The sequence below is a fragment of the Falco peregrinus genome, chromosome 6 (assembly GCF_023634155.1).
Source record: "Falco peregrinus isolate bFalPer1 chromosome 6, bFalPer1.pri, whole genome shotgun sequence".
Lineage (NCBI taxonomy): Eukaryota > Metazoa > Chordata > Aves > Falconiformes > Falconidae > Falco > Falco peregrinus.
Window position 1 is genome coordinate 54,764,085 of NC_073726.1, and position 12,540 is coordinate 54,776,624.

General features: G+C 34.8%; 1 pseudogene; it reads right to left on the reverse strand.

Annotated features, from left to right (window-relative positions):
- Positions 1–872: 872 nt before the first annotated feature.
- Positions 873–12,540, reverse strand: part of LOC129784720 (otogelin-like) — a 35,705-nt pseudogene continuing 24,037 nt past the window's right edge.

Consider the following 12,540-nt stretch of genomic DNA (forward strand, 5'->3'; position numbering starts at 1 on the left):
ACTCCTCTTTTGGAGTGGAATGTTATTTCATAGTGAAGAGTTCAATGCCTTTGTTAGTCACAAGCAATTATGCTGTGTACTTTTCTTTTGAAGCCAGATGTTTTTCCAGGTAGGAGGGCTCAGTCTTTCAGCCATAGGAACAGCTAATTTCACTGCATTTATGAGTAGAATAACATTCCTAGGGTCAACGTCTGCTTTTGAGAAGATAGCAGATTTTTTTGTTGCTTGTTGATAGCTGTAACCCACTTCTTAATACTTGATTTTGTATGCCATATGCCCAGCAGTAAACACAGGTCTTTTGTGCTTACTGGGCTTTGACTTATACAGTCATTTTTTTCTTATGGCTGTCCTGATTATCATTTTCTGGAAAATTCTTTCTTCGTTTTTACCTAATAAAATACAGAAAATGCATACTGAATCAACACATTTTTGTACTGTGTTTGCTACTAAAAAAGTGAAACTATTAAAATAATTTTTAATAATTATACTTTGTTTTTATTAATGTACACACTGAAACTATTACTTCCATAATTACATAATTTTTTAGTAAAAAAACAATCTCATAGATTAATGAATACTTCTGTGGAATAAATACTTCCTGTGGAGAATTACCAATTTTATAGCTGGCACATATGAGGTATCAAGTGGCCCATTAAACTATACAGTTTATAAACATTAAAATACATGAATTTAAATTACATTTAAATTTAATATGGCAAGACAAATATAAGCAATTAGACAAAAGATGTCTCAAGTAATTTTGAATATTATTAGAATTAATTCTGTTTTAATAGGAATATTGAATGTAAATAAGATTTTGATTCTGTATTTTAAAAAATTTTCAGAATTTAACATTTGAGAAGGTAAAGCTGTGAATGTGATTACAACCATGACCCTTTTGAATATTTAAAATTTAAACAGAACTATATAATTTCAGTATATTTTTTGAGAAAGATGTCATTCAAGGAAGCTTTGAAAAACAGAGATGCATATATTTCCTAAATATGGTGCAGTTTTTACCACCAGAACTGAAGCATGTAGCACTGAGTTAGCATACGCATCTGGGATTGGGGAAATACTGCATTTTTAAGTACGTTCTGAGAAGTATTGATAGTTTTTTTTCTTTTATTTGAAAAATAAAGCTGTACAGTGCAAACCCATTTTTAACATAATAAAAATCATAATGTAATACACAAAACAATTATATGTACAATCTTTCATGCTGCACTCCATATCAGACTGTTATTACTATCTGTGTAACCGCAGTTATTTAGATGTCCTATTTCACTACCCATCAAAATAATCTATTAGTTTTGCTACACAACCATTCTGGACATACAGCATATAAAATAATAAGCACTATTAAGAATGAGTTTCTCCACCTTCAGCACATGCCTTCATAGTTGGGTGTACACAAAAAGAACAACTTTTCTGTTCACCAGAAGCTTATGAGCACTTTTATAAGAGAAATGAGCTCTGAGTAACCAAGTTATTCTGCAACCACAGCTCCAGTGAGTATTTAAAAATTAGGCTGGCCGCAGAGTACAGCTAGATTTTAAACTGCACATTGCAGGATCAAACAAGATTCTGTTACTGAGCTAGCAGATCACTGTACAATGGAAGCTCTTAGCTAGCCTGAAGCATCTTGGTTTTCCTTCCTCAGCAACACTTAATAAAAACAAGTCCTGTGATATTTCCATCAGAAAGCACTTGCCAGCATGAATATGTTTAGCCTATGCAATCTGTGTACTTGTACAAGTCACAGAGAGAGGTATATGGCATTTCAACATATAAGGTGCTGATGTCTAATGAAACTTCCGGTGCTATACTTTTCTCTCCCATTTTCAACTGTCGAGGTGATCTGCGTTCAGTACTAGGTATGCTTTTTTTATTCACTCCTTATTTGAGTAAGGAGTTTCTGTGATTTACCTATCCTTAAAAACAAAGAATTATGATCTTAATACAACAGTTCTGTAACATTCTGTAATTTCTGGTGTAAAGAGTGTTTATTAACGCAGGATTGTAATTGTATGTTTTTTCTCCCCCAACATTTTCATGACTTTGTAAAACATGTTATTTGTTACAAAGAAATAAAATGTAAATCCGTATCTGCAGAGGTGAGACCAGGCAGTAATGCACACTCTTGCTCTATTCAAGACAAAAACAGTTCAGTCATTAAATTCAGAGACCTGGGATCAGATTTAGAATCCCTTGGTAACAGTATTCAGGACGATGATGTTTTTTAAAGTAACATATTGTATTACAACTATCCTGTACAGTAAGTTCATGTATTAAAACTAATTTCAGACATGAACCGAAGGAAGGACCATCAGTAGCATGTACCATAAGTGGATGAACCTAATCCTGACAGGTGCTGGAGCAGTGAACCCTAACCAGGCTTTAGAAAACCGCTGATTTGGGAAGCCAAGAGGGGATCAGCATCTCTCAGTATCAGGCCCAGCACCGTTAACTGCATGTTAACATTTAATGCTGATGACCACTATACACATATATCAAGCGGTGCTTACACTATTATTAAAAAAAAATACATTATAAAAAGTAATACCTGGTTCAGAATTGATACTATTAGTAGACACTACTGGACTAATTGCAGAGGGAATAGACCCAACCCAGAGCCTGGCAGAATCATTGGGAATATAAGTTTCTCATGAAATAAAAACATTTTTATATAAATGACATTTCATTAATTCTTACACTGCCAGCTGCAATTTTTCTTTTAGCAAAAGATTATGAGCTTTCCTGTTAGTCTTTCAAATTTAGAAACTGCAGCTGCTTCAAGTCTCACTAAAGATGGCCTAAGATTTGTTACTTTCCTGGTTAACACAAAACTACAATGATGCTTCCTTGTAAACCAAACTTTTGCAATCATTCTGTCTATGGCAAGGTAAGAATTAAATATGTGCACTCATGTTGCATGCATTGAATCAAGCTCTTTCAGAAAGATTATTTGTTCCCATTAAAACCCCAAGGTGTTGCAAGCTCTTTTTATAAGTACTTTTTAACAGCTTCACCACAAGGGCACATGCTTTTAGTTAAAAATAAAACAAAATGAAAATAGAAATAAAATAGCATATAATTCTCTGAATTATTTCTGGGTTTTTAGCAGCCACCTCAGCAAGTATTTCTGAAGTATAACGATGCCTTTCCTGAGGCCACAGAATATGGCCAAATTTAAAAATCTTCCTGGTCAACAGAAAACCAGTAGCCAATAGTTCTTTAGACTAATTTTCTAAATAAAGTCAGCCTAATTTGGGGAGGTGGGTTAGTTAAATATTTTTCAACATAGCTTATCTCATTAGAGAAGGAATATTGACTAGTAAGTAAGATTTTAGCACAATTCTGGTGTGTTACTTTTCTATGCTGGTTCTCATTTAAAAAATACTATGCTGTATTAAGACAGCTTTTATTTTCTGTTTTGAATACAATAGAACAACAATACTTGTGGTTCACTTTCAAAGCTTTGCATAAGTTGGAAATTTGAGTATTGTTCCATATTTGGTAAATATTAAAATTTCCTCTTTTTTAAAATCACCATATTATTTACAATACATTGCACTTCTGAATTTTATTTAATAACTGTGCAATATATGGTTATAACTCTGTGACTTCCTATTCAATATTGTTCAGGTTTGTCTAAAAAAGTTCCAAAGACTAATTTGTTTATATATTTGGACTCTAATGTTGAACATGAAAAGGCCAAAAAAAGGGGAGGATTTTCTGTGGTGTTCAACAAGTGGCATTCTACACAATTAGTTTTACACAACAGTGTTTTATGTATGCATAATTATATATCTTGATAATAAAACCTTTCCCAGTCAAAACTGCAGATAAAATCAGTTTTTTCTCAAAAGGCTTTTAAAATTGCATAAATTTTGAAACCTTTATAATAATCTTGCATCACAATTCTTCATATTTTACAGTTACATATTCAGAAAATGTGAATGTATTTTTTAGATATTAAAAAGTCAATTTTATATAAGGGTTGCTAACATCACTGTTACTATAACTTTTCCTCATTTGGGATTTTTTTTGAAAAAATTATTCCAGTAGTTCGGCCCTAGAAAATACATACTAGTATACTAGTGATACAAAATAAATTGGTAAGTTTGGAGATGTATTTCAAAACGTCATCGAATTCGGAATCAATTTCAGGGGGGAAAATCCTTATCTTTTATGGTGAAAATCATACAGGCAATATTTTAGAGTCAGATTAGCAATAAAGAGAATGTTTTCATTATTTTAATCAAGATAACTTTTCATCTTCCACGGGTCATGTTTGGAAAGATTTGGTTACACTCCAGAACAATAATGTTAAAAATCACCAAGTCAGCAGCCAAAATGAAGCAAGACCTTTTAATAGGAGTGGTTAGGTAACGATAAACATTTTATGTGATTTATGGTGGACTGCATGCTTTTCCCTTCTTTATGTCCCAGCAACTGAAGTTAAAAAACAAGCCTTCCAAAAACAAAACCAAACTAGCACATACTGCAGCCTTCTCACTTACAGGTCTTGCAGCAGCCATCATTATACATCTGCACAATTCCTCCATTCTAGGAAAATAAAAAAGAATATATCAAAAAAGACTGTGCCCAATGCAAAGATGAATTATATCTCAAGACATTTCAGGTTTTAAAGATGTCCAACTAATACAAAACAGTATCACTGAAATCAAGAGAATTACACAGTTATGTATCAGCTGAAGGTTTGGTTCACAAATTCTTTACAGCCTTTGACATTGACTTTTCACTGCTTATCTGATCTCATCTAGTCTCCTTTGAATAAACCACTTAGTTTCTATAAGCATCTTCTCATATCATCCACTACCATCTGTTTCCCCATGAGGATAGTTTAAAAAATTTGTATGTGTAACTTTGCTGATGATGTAAAAGGATTTACACTGATCATATGTCAAGAAGAAAATTAATACCTAATAAAGTAGGTCTTTACAACATTTAATATAGATATATATGTATACACACTTTTAAAAGTGCAGAATTTCAGAATCATTCTTTTTCTCAATTATAGTCTTTGGTTTTGGTTTCTGCTAAATGTACTTGTTAGCTAGAAAGTAAAAATGTATGGATGTGAAGAAAATGGCCATTTAAAAGAGAGCGGCGTGGGGGGAGAGGCTGTCGGAATCTGTCAGAATGGATGCAAGCAAGAAACAGGCACCCACAATTTTAGTGCATAACCTAGAACTGTGTATCAACCAGACAACTGAACGTAAATAGCACTCTTAAAATCCAGACAAAGACATTTTTAAGCTTCCATCTTCTCATGCTAGCATGCATTTTTTATCCCATTACAGAAAAAAATATGTAATAAGTTGTTCAATAACTTTTTAAATAAGCACTTAAACTCAGCACTTTAAATCCATATTCCTAAATTGGCTTGAGCTGCCTGTCAGAAGAGCTTTCTCTTTGGCTACTGATTCAAGTCTATGGTCGTCACCTCTGAAAAACAGGTCAGATCGATTCAGGAAGTTAATTTTAGGGCTCCATTCTTTAAAATTGTAATCATTATTACTTAGAAAAGATCCTAATAGGTAGTGACAAAAGAGTTCCAGGCAAGAAACTCTAGCATAACGTAAAAGTAGAAAGGCATTAATTTCAGATAAAATGCTTTCTTCAGGATTGGAAGAAATAAGGACTTTTTTAAACAAGTGGAATGGATAAGTAGGACTTATGCTAAGGTCCTATAAATTATGCTAAATTTATAATCTGTAGTCAAGGCAGCAATGGTACTTAGCCTCTCTACATGTATATTTGCTCTATTATTACTTGTAGCTTATATTAAATATATGGTATACTGCAAGTGCAAGAATGATAAGAAATATTACAAAATTAGAGAAGTATTAAGTTAGAAATTAAATTGTAAACAAACATGTAATGTATGTAAAGCATCCACATTCTTCAAACCAGTTTATATAAGTATGCCAAATTTACATTTTTAGATATATGAAGTAGGTAGATAGTCTTTCAGGTGTGACAGTTATTTTATGATATGTTATACAAAGTCTAGTTTAAGAGATAATAAAGTTTATATACACTCTGCCATCTTTCTAATCTTTGCACAACTTAGGGAATTCTTAATATAGCCCACTTTTACATGCAGCATTTCTGAATTGCTTCATCCAATTTATTTAGTGAATGTGTACTATGAACTTGGCAATTCCAAACAGAAATCAGACACAGTGGTTAGCACTTTCTATAGTGGTAGTCAAGCATACTTCCAATTCCACAATATTTTAAAAGCAGTCATCATTAAGACCCAAAACTAACTTTCATACTTCTCACAGATATTTTGGCAGTCAAAAAGCAAACAGGAACACAGCAAACAAGACTGAATTGCTCGTTTACATGTTTTTACTTACCACTTCTTTAGTTTAAAGAAAGTGCATGAGGTATGCATGTGTTGTCAAGTGTAAGCCAATCTCCAGATCAGTTATTGTCACTTACCTCACCCAAAGTACCCAAAGTACAAACCTTGGTACACTCCCTGTCATTAAAAGGGGGACAGACAACACTTGATCCCAGTATGATAGCCCCTGCAGCAGCCTTTGTGCAGTTGTAGTTGGTGCAGTTGGAGCTCCAGGTGCTTCCTTCCTGAATATATAAAACAAAATCACTGTCAGGAAATATAGAACATTTCAGCTTTACCTCCAACCTTGAATGTCTGTAAAAGCGGTGCCCTCACACTATGGTACCTGTTGGAGTGAAGAGTTTGTTGCAGGCTGCCCATAAGGGAGCAAAGGGAAAGACCGTCCTCTAATGACCGGTGGCTACTCCTCCCTGGAGCCATGGCTCTGTTCTCCAGCGTGCTGCTGAGCATGGGTGTCCTAGTGCAGAATGAAGAGGCTCTGTGCCAGAAAAAAAGTCTGATGGTTTCTTTTGCTCCAAAAGCAATGGGAGGTATGAACCAAGTTGTGGCCACATTTGAATTCCCTTGTATGTGGATGCTGGAACACATCATCGGGATCCTGAACCCCTGTACTTCAGTTTGTACACTTCCTTTCTGTTGAAACCAGGATGAGAAGAGTGGCCTTGGGAAGAGGGAGACACAGTAGTCCTGATGTAGAATCAGAAGCTCCCAATGCAACTAATGGACAGTGTATGAGTTGGAGTTACAATTTGAACCCTACCCTGCACTTGGAGCATATCCAGCCTTAAGTAAATGATGACATTTGCATATCTTTATGGAAAATAGTACAACCAATAAAATTAAATAAGGTGTTCACCCAGTGTGAAATGGCAGGTCTTTAAGTAAACACACTTTTTTCCTATCATATGAAGCAAGACTCACAGCATGAGTTAACACAGAAGTGACTGTCAGACACATGTTTATCATATCATTATAGTTATTTTCTATCTCTGTCTAGAGGCACTTACCTCATACACAATTAGTGTTCCATTCTTAGTATGAAAAGAACAGGACACATTTTGACAGTACCACAAGTATAGTGACTGGAGGAAGGAATACATATTTGATGCTGGAAAGAAAGGAAAGCAAAAAAAGGAGAAAAAAAAAAAGCATTTTATAAACATACAGTATATGAAAATTCGTTGTTTTCTGAAACTAAAAATACCAAGAGAAACAATATACAGATGGATGGATGGATATGATTATGTATGCTGCTAGAAATTGCCTCTGAAAATAAACCTGGAGACAGAAAATACATATCATCATTGTTAAGTTCTCAAGTTCTGGCTGAGCAAACAGGACTAGCAAAAGTTTTCGCTTTGACTTTTATCCTGATTGTGTAGTTGTGTTCACAAACTGCATTATTCCTGTATTTTAGGAATACTCACAGCTTCACATTGCTGGGAACAGTTCACCATTGTGAAATGCATAGCATTGTATCCTATGTTCTGATCTTTCTCTTGCAAACACTGCACAGTGTCACAAAGGTCTCCATCCAAGTACTGAATCACTGACTGTCCAGGATTCAGTACTGTGACCTCTTGGAAGATGCACACATCATCCTTCTCTAACACCAAAAGAAATAAATGTTACCAAAAGGGGAAAAAAATCCCCCAAGCAAATTAACAGAATCACTGTGAAGACAAAAGTAGGGCAAAGTCCTATGTTCTGCAAAAGTATTCTAACTTCTTCTAGACTTGATTGGTTTGTGGGTTTAATTACCAAACAAGGGGGGAGGAGGTATAGTTCATCTTAAGAAACTGCTACAAAATGCAAAACTGCCTAAAATTGATGATGTTCCTGCTATGGAAGTAAAAAAATAATATGTTTTTCTTATTTTTAATATTCAACATTGAGCTAAGTACATTATATGATTTATGCTGCACATCACAAAATGTAGCCTTTCTGTCAATTAAACTAGTATGTCTACAATTACCTGTGGGACAGTAATATGCTCAAGCTGTACCGTAACTCTGTTCTGTGCTCCCAGAGGCAGTCTAGCCTGGGCTGCAGTCAGGATAGCAGCATACCTCAAGCACCCTCATGCACAGCACAGCTGAAGTCTAGCCTTCACAGAGTAGCTGAGTGATGGAAGGGAGCAGAGGTCTAATCTTAAGACTGGGCACCTACCCTCGTGCTGGCTGGACAGATCTTTTGCTGTCATGTGAATGTTGTCTTGGTTGTGGTTGATGGTGGACTAATAGCAGTCACACCACTCACATGCAGCTAAGGTTAACAGCCTGCTTCCTGCCTGCCTTGCACCAGAAGGGCCATGCCTGACTCTGAAAGCATGGGCAGTTTTACAACACTCCTACACCCCTCCAGAACAGACACAAAATGGGTTAGAGGCAAAGCATCATATTGAGAAATGAGAGAGTAATTGCATAAGTAGATGGACACCCATAAAAACAAGATTAAAGGGTGTTTACATTTGACAAGGTTATCGTGGTCATATTTCTACTTTCTCTGCATGTACGTTTTACTAAAAACTGAAACAAAACAACTAGGAATATGGAAAAGTTACTGCAAATGTAGTGAATGTATCCACAAACACTGGAAATACTACTATCTATTTTTTTAACTTCTCCCTGAATTAAAAAGATAAAAGAGTTTGCAGTCATGCACAATTAAATGAGTACTAAACAGACATTTTTTCTCTAAAAATGTAAAATATTACTTTAATCACTTCCACCCCTGCTTTCATAAAAGAGAAAAATTGCAATGTACTCAAGAAACAGTAGCACGTTCAGAGTTATTAAATGTATTTATCTCTTTAAAGAGGAGTAAAGTACTTAATTTCCTCTAGGAATGCATATGAATAGCAGAGTCCCTAAACAGCAATATTTCCGGAGATACAAAGTTATTGAAATAATAAACATATTAGCAAAAAAACTGTGTCCTATGAATTTTCTTCCAAAAGATAGGTGAAAGCTATTGAAATTTGCCACACCTGTTTAGACTTTACATTATGGAGTCCTCATATAAAGGGAAGAGAAGGACAAGCTACTGGCATTTGATAGGTAAAATATCCCTGTCACTGTGGTAATAACGGGAGTCTGAACATTCACTCATAATTATTTTCCAGATTCCAGTCCCTATTATGAGAAAGTATGTGAGAAGCAAAATATTTATGACTTCTCATATTGGCTAAATTCAATAATATTAAATCATTTTAATCAAAACCATAAATGATTAACAAAATAACACATTTCTCCAGATGATATGTAAGATCATAAAGCTCATTCTTCATTACTTATTAAAAACAATTGGGAATTATTTACGTGGAAAACCTTCCAGCATATTGTTTTGAGTCAACATTGAACAGAATAGTATTACAGTTGGTTTTCTTCTTTTGACATCTTACAACACACAAAGTGAAATTTCCCCAAGAATAGCTGACAACACTGTGCAGACACCTGATGGAGTTACACGCTTGAGCTGGGACTGGGAGGTAGTCCCAGCCTGTCCCAGTTCAGCCTCATCACCCTTTACAACTGATTGAAACAAGGAATGGAAAGGGAGAGGGTAAGGGAGTTGCACACCATTAGTAAATATCTCTAAAGGACAGTGCTTACCAATCTACAGGTCAGCACAGTAGTGTTTTCACAGCTACGTTCTGAGAACAAGAAAACTGTGTTAGTTTTTATTTATTAACTTTTTTAATAAATAAAAATAATAAATAAATAATAATTTATTTATTAACTGATATTATCAATTAGCTTTTGTTAACAGCAGTGGCTAAGGAATAAAACAATATTTACCACAGTGCCATTCTGGACAACAGTGCCCAGGTATTTTTTTCTCCACAAGTGTCATGTCATCTGTGCAATTCATAGGAGGCTCAGAACAAAGATCTTCATCACAAACTAAGTGGGGGGAAAAGACATGTAAGAATTTAATCAAATTTCCTTTGAATTTTCCAGCTTATATTTCTCTTGATAAACTACTTCTAAAATAATGACATTTTAAATAATTTTAATTGTGTTAATTGCCTTAAAGCACGTTTAGATTTTCAAAAAACATCACACAGGAATCATTTAATATTGTTTCGACTTCAGAGTCACTCAAGCTGATAGCCGGTATTAAAGACAAATAAAATCACAGCTTTTGGAGAACATGTTTTTTTTTCTCCCAGCTAAAATTTGCTGTAAAGCACATTTCTATACAACAGAGAGCAACTGTCCTCCTGGAATGATTCTAATAAGAAGATACCTGCCTGCCTTATTGGAGGTGGCTTACTGGGACTCTGAAAGAAGACCACATATGAAGATCTAACTTTCTACCTGCCAAAATGTGGCAAAACCAGTGCCAAACACCTTTGCAGAAACTTTCACCTAAGTGCAAGTACTAGGAAAAAGAAAGGAACAAAATAGGGAACCACCTGAAGCAAAAACTGCTAAGATCCAAACTTACTGGAAGACAATTCAATTCATTAAAATTACGCAAAGACTGCAACAGGACAAGAGTTAATCTAAATTAAGCAGTTACACTTGTAGACATTACTTAAGAACATAAAGCACAATTTCTGTGCTTCACGAAGCTACCAAAGAGACTACATTACACTGCCAATATTTTTCTTCTGGCTGCTCATTGTTCAAATGGCAGTCAGCCTCGCAGTATTTGAAACCCTTGCCCTACTCCTTCCCTTAAAAGCTAAAAGTGCAAAGAAAATGCCTAAACACTAATGAATGGTACAACAGAGGAACAACAACATAGAAGCTATTTTATTACAGGTGTTTTATTATATGAAAAATTATATATTTATACTCCCAAGGATGGGATTCAGTTCCACATTAATGTATTGGTGTTGAGATCACCCTGAAAGTAGCTATATGCTGTCTGATGTACTAAATAACTTCTCCAGACTTCATTTGACTGGGTTGGTTACACCACCACTGAGTACATGAAGAACTTTGAACCTATCTCAAATGCAGACACCCTCTTTTTGATCTCTTAATCTCTGTCTAAAGCTCACCCCAAATGTTGAATCAAACCATTCTCCACACACACAGCCTGTCATTTTTACCAAATTTGCTAAGATACTGAACTGACAACAATTACACTTACTGCAGTAGTAATGAGGACAACAGTAATGTATGGTATTAAGGTCCACAGTGAGAATTTCCCCTTCATTACACAAGGGAACAGGCTTAATACAGGATTCACAAACTAAATTAAAAAAAACCCCAGACATTTACAAAGTTTTACATACTAAAAAGTTAGCATGTGAATTCTTTTTAACAGATTATATAACAAGTCATATTATGTTTGGTACCTGGGTAACAGTAACAGCTTTTATGGACTGACATTCAAATACAAAACCATAACAAAGATCAAGTATGATGTTCAAAGTTATGCTGGAAATAAAAGATCCCAAACCCCAAGAATAATTCATGCTAAAGTCAGCCTGACCTGTGTGAAGTCCCACTGACCTATCCAAAAATTCCTGGTAAGTTATTAGTTCTGGAACTACAGACTGCTTTTGTAAATACTTAACTATTCCTTAGTTATCCATGAAGATATCAGAGGCTTCTTAACACAGAGATAAGAGAAACAACAGGGATCTTCCTGTTTTGCTTCAACAATAAATTGATCTTCTCTGCAGTCCAGCTGGGAAGCCTTGAAACAAACTGAAGGATCACATTCTATAGGATATGAAATAAACACTATTTTAAAAAGAGTCACAGAAACAATACTAAAAAGATAAAGAAAATAAGTTCTACATCTACTCAGTAAAACTAAATACCACAAATAGACTGTAAATCAAAAGTGACACAGAACACAAACACAAAAATGTATTGGAAATTGTGGCCTGGTGCTATTTACAATGTCCCATTCTGTTAACAAAACAACTTGTAAGGCAAATTTTCTTACAATACATAGTACAAGTGTGGAAATTGTCCCAGTAACTGTATTTTTGTATTTCCCTTACCACATCAGTACTGTGGACAGCAGGACAGGGGGTGGTAGCCTATGACTAATTTTTCATTGAGTTTGCATGTTGGAATAATGGCATCACACAATGACATGTTGAATTCTGTGGGATAAAAACCAATCAAATTTAACATATTTGAAAGATGCAAGTGCAAGTCATATAG